At 42.9% G+C, this 5,560-nt stretch overlaps 1 pseudogene; it reads left to right on the top strand.

Moving 5' to 3' along the window:
* Window positions 1–498: 498 nt before the first annotated feature.
* Window positions 499–1,469, top strand: LOC105295108 (annotated as a pseudogene).
* The last annotated feature ends 4,091 nt before the right edge of the window (window positions 1,470–5,560 follow it).

Below are 5,560 nucleotides of genomic sequence, written 5' to 3'. Positions count from 1 at the left end.
TATGAAAAGGAAAGGTGTTGATGGGGTTCATCATGCTACCCCAAAATGTGGTACCTTGGCATACTGAGTATTTTTATTAAAGCTGATGGAATTTGAGAAAACAGCAGAAGCAAGAAGGTCTCGCTGACCTCTTCACCCCCTCCTCCCCTGAAACAGATTATAAAACCCTTATGGAGAGGTACCTTGCATATACCTGGAGGAAAGGAGCATCCTTATCTCTAAAGAGCAAGGAACGAGAAGAGTCACATGAGGCCTGCTTAGTTTCTCCAGTTTATCACACTTACCTCATGCTCCTTAACCTATTATATTTCTCCGCAACTGCCCATTCATCATCAAACCTAGAATAAAAATACTCAGGTCTAACGGTTTCTTTGGGTCTTCATTTCCTTATGAAGACTCCCATGTCACATAACACTTTTATTGAATAAACCTATACGCTTTTCTACTGTAAATCTGTCATTGTCAGTTTAATTTTCAGACCCAGCCAGGGACCCTAAGATGATTGAGGAAAACTTTTTTCCCCCTGTAGGATCCCGGGGCAGCTCCTCCACAGGAAGGTGGACCCGTGCTGCACATGCAGCAGAGACCCTGCCCAGGACTTCTCCCTGTGGTATGATTGGAGAACGGACACTGCCTGCTCTCTTCCCTTGATGACCCAACCCAGTAATTCTTCCCTTCTCCTGAATAAAACTTCTCCCTTGACCCAGGCTGTATGGCATTATAGAATTTGTCCTGAACTCTGACACAAGATAAATGGTGACTAAAAGAGACCATCTTGCTTGATGAGTGACCAGTCAGTTCCTAAATCCTCCTGATTCTATTGTAGCTGGTTTATTGAATGAGTTGGGCTTGGTAGATGCAAGCAGTGTGTAACATTTTTCCTTCTCACCTCTCCCCCTCAAACCTGCCCTGTGGATCCATTCTAAGCCAGCTATGGAAGAAATCTCTGGCAGATCTGTCATTTTTCTGGTCACCATCACATAATGAAAAGTCTGGTCCAGCTGACCTAGCTGTAGGTCTGGAGGGATACAATGGAAGTTGCGTTGCCTGAGTCACAGTAGCCACCTCCATCGACCCTCCTACCAACCCCCTCTCCCTCTCCCTGTTGTGCGAAAAGACTTTCAAACAGCTCCACACTTTCCAACAAAGAGTAGAAAGTGACCAACTGATCCCAGGGCAACATCCTACCAAAATCCCTGGGATGATAGAAAGGTACAAGAGTGAGAAGCAGCTCCCTGTGCTGGATAAAACCAAGCTCCTTGAACCAGATCATGTCAACATGAGTAATTAATCAGAATAATTTGAAGGGCATACAGCTGAAAGCCTTTTTCCTGATGGTGAGGGGACACTGAATGGTGAGCGTTTCCGTGGCAATTTCTGAAATGTAGGAAAGTGAAAAGGATGAAGATGGATTCCTGCATGTGCTATATACCTCTCAGGAGATATTTGGAATGAAAATGCCTGCGTAAGACTAGCAAAACCCATCTTCTCTAGAGTGGTTTAAACCCTTACCAAGGAAAACAAGGATGTTCCCAACAGTGACTGATCAATTCACCTAATCACAGGTCATCAAAGCAGTAGTGTTTCCACCTAGAAGTTTTAGGAACTTGCTGTCCTATTTCAAGCAGAAACACTGAGCTTCAGATGAGCATATTCAGCTTTGGAAAAATTACATTATTTAAACTATGCTCTTGTTTTCAAACGTTAGAAGTTTAAAAATAAATTACTTTGCATCTTACATTGCCAATAAAATAGACCTTGGCATTGTTTTATTGATTTATTTCTCCAACAGAAACTTTGAATTCAGGCAGTAAATTAAAGGCATTCAGAGGGATATTGTTTTTAAGTTCACAGGACCTGCTGGCTTTTTATCGAATGGTTTCTATTCAACTAGAGAAATCTCCATAAGAGGATTTTTAAACATAAGTTGCCAAGCATAACCCCCCAAACCATTTCCCGTAGTAGTTGGCACAAGCAGGACACATAGGGGTGTATTTTCTTTTACATCCTGACTCTAGCTGTTCAAGCTTCCTGGTTCCTTATAGAAAGTATACCAAAAGTTAACTTTCTTCTACTGTAGCATGTTCTTATTTGGTTCTAATTTGTTCTCTGAGAATTACACACAGGAAAAAAAAAACCTGCTTAATAGGGACCTCCAAAAGTTAATAATTTTATCTGGCTTCTACAAAGTCCCCAGAGAAAAAAGGAATAGCATTTCTCCTGTTTTGGGATTTTCTCTAAGAACTCAGACTAGTGTGTGATTTGATAAATAAACAAGCAGTTGTATCAGTTTCATTAGTAGTAAAAACCATATATGACAAAAACTAAAAGCACTGTCATTCAAATGCACTTCCCTCTACCTTTTTGGTTAAAGCCGTACATGATTCATGTTATGTGTTAAGTGAGTGACTAAAATATGTTATTAACATTTTCTCACATTTTAAGGGTTCTTCAGTTATCACCATTAGATGAACCAACCATCAAAATTCCCCCATTCTAAGTACATATCAATTGGGAACTAAGTATAGCAAAGGTGACACATGCTCTTTACAAATATTAACATCGAGAGTTAAGTGTCTTTTAAGCTCCACAGAGAATAAACGCCTTGATGCTCATCCTGCTGCTTGCATGGGATTTATGTGACTATTGTTGTGGGAGTCTCACAGGAAATTCACGGTAATGTCATTTGAGGTTGTATATGTAGCAGGACGAACCTCATCCTTGTGTATTTAGGTGTGTGTAGAATGCCAGTATCTGTTAGGGAATTATTTACTATAATGGAGGTGAAAAGGCAATTTCACTGTATGGGCACTCGACTGATCATAAAGGAACCCCCGGCTCCCTGTCACATACTCTTCTCACTCCGTGCATCTGTCCATATGGCTAACATTTAACATACATATTTTTAACCTTATATAAATTCTTAATCAGCCTGTCTTATTTAGATTGCATATATCACTATATCTGACTTTCTTATATCTACTGCGTGATCAATAAGATTCCTATAAGAATTACTACTTTGAAAAAATATATATCATGCTCAGAAGTGTGACCTGCATCCTACATGAGTCGGTGGTCACTTTATGGGATTTTAAAAATAAGTACATGAATAAAGGCACAACTAAAAACTATCCAAAAAAGGAAAAAAAGGTCCAGTCCAGGGTAATAGCGAAACTCAAAAGTCCCTTCTAATTTGAAATTTCCCCTTGCCTGTGTCAGGCCTACTTTAGGCTGTGAAATGTGCAGTGGGGAGGATAATTTAGTTTTAAGCTATTTCTTCAGTGTTTGTTCAACCTCCTTCCCACGTTTGGATGCTGTTTGGGGCCCTCCATGGATAGAGCACCAGAAGATCAGAGATTAGAGGGAAGGCACAACATATTTAACCTGAATAGTGCAGCTGTAATCATTCACCATGCCCCTGGGGCACAATGAAAGCCAGAGCCAGTGACATCCTGTGGATTCTTTGGAGATTCCCAATCACCTGGTAATTTTTTTGGAGGCAAGGGTTACCTTTTCCAGGTGTCTGCTTATGAGTTCCCACTCAGCTCCAGGTTTATTCGATTGTTGGCATCACTCCCCAGCCCCCAGCATCCCATCAGGTTGCCTATTTAGATGGGAGCTTCCCTCAAATTGACTTGATGCAGCTGCTTCTCATGGTCCCCAGGACACCTTGAGTCATTTCTGCCCTGCCAAACGTTGAGAGTACATGCCGTTCCTAGGCAACCATCCCAGTTCCTTCCTGGTTTTAGCTTCCCAGGTAGGAGGCGGATGATGGTTACCATGATTCTTAAACTTTAAGACAACAAGTTCAAGCTCTCCAACATGGTTTCTCTAAGCTCCTCTCATTAGCTTAAAGTAAGGAGGAAATACTCCTCTCTGCAGCCCTGTTTTGAGGAACACACCAGTGCTTCTCTGCAAAGAAACCCTTACAGGAGGCTCTTCAACCTCCCAGTGGTTCTTCACCTTCTCTTTGACAGTCTGGAGGTGGGCGATGGGCCGATGCTGGCAAAACCATTTCACACTCTCAACATGCTCTGCGTAAGCAGCCCACTTGCTTTGGAATCAGGGAGTACTTGGCACTTACTGTTTGTCCTCGAAACTCGGGGCCTCTGCTGAAGTTTCAAGATGCCTCATTACAGTGTATGTTTTCAATTCTTAGATGCCATCTTATATAATGCCATCTATGTAGTAAGAGTTTGTAAGTGACAGGGTAGAGAGAAGCAGCATTGTGCTCTGTGTATGTTTGACAAGGAGATGGTGGTCCTTTCAGTTCAGAATATGAGTCTAAGAGGGAAGAGTCTGCCCTGAAATACAGGACTTACAAATAGACTTCTAACATCTCTGCTTTCCTTCATCCTCACTGCCCTGCCTTTACTTTAGACCTCATTGTCTCATGCCTGTGTTGAGTATAATTTCTCTAATTATGATGTGAGTTACTGGATATTTATCCTTTCCTCTGCTCTCATCAAGTTGTTTCTAATATATCACTGTATTCATTTCCAGGGCTGCTGCAACAAATGACCACAAACTTGGTGGCTTAAAACAACAGAACCTCATTGTCTCACTGTTCTGGAAGATGGAAGTCCAAACTCAAAGTGTCAGCAGAGTTGGTTCCTTCTGGAGGATCTGAGGAAGAAGCCATCCTGTGCCTCTCTCCTAGCCTCTGGTGGCTCTGGCAATCTTTGGCATTCCTTGGCTTGTAAACACATCATCGCAACTTCTGTCTCCATCTTCTCCTCTGTCTCAAATCTTTTTCTTGTAAGAGCACTAGTCATTGGCTTTGTGCCCACCTTAACTCTAAAACAATCTCATCTCGAGATCCTTAATTACATCTGCAAAGACCTTATTTCCAGATAAGGTCACATTCACATGCTCTGGGGGTTGAGACTTGAACATAGCTTTTTGGGGGGTGCCATTCAGTCACTCCCATCACCAAGGGATTCTCCCCACAGCTTCCTTATCTTCTGCTCAGCACTCACCATCTGACCTGCAAGCAGAAAGAATAAGGCTGCTACTGAAAGACTCAGAAACATGCTGACAAACTGCTTTTTCTTACATAAACTAAGTAAATTAGAATGGGGACTGGAGAGCATGCACTGGAGAAAGCTCAACCCTGGAAGGAGGGAACTCTGCCAAAGCAGACGTAGGGTGAGCTGGCAGCCATCAGCAGGTGGCACTTCCCCAGTAAGCACCGTGTGTGGGTTAATGCTCATCCATGCCCAGAAACCTTGCCCGGCATGCACCACTGCCCACGCGCACATTACATGCTACATACAGCATACACCACATGCACACACAACATCACATACCACACATATACATACCACACACCTCCTCACACTACACCCACATACCCCTCACATGCTCACGCACGTACCACACAAACTCCTGTACAGTGACTCTGGTGTGGGGGTAGGGCTCTGGGACACATGTGGTGTGGTGGTGATGTGAAGAGAAAGCTTGGCCTTCTCAGCCAAGGTGAAACACACCCTGTGTGCCTTGATAAAAAGGCATCTCCTCCCGCATCTCCTGGACTCCTGTTCATTCAGCACGTTGTCCT

Source organism: Pteropus vampyrus, unplaced genomic scaffold, assembly GCF_000151845.1.
Source record: "Pteropus vampyrus isolate Shadow unplaced genomic scaffold, Pvam_2.0 Scaffold4, whole genome shotgun sequence".
NCBI classification, from domain to species: Eukaryota; Metazoa; Chordata; class Mammalia; order Chiroptera; family Pteropodidae; genus Pteropus; species Pteropus vampyrus.
The sequence above is the reverse complement of the archived record's forward strand: the minus strand, read 5'-3'. Positions and strand labels throughout refer to the sequence as shown.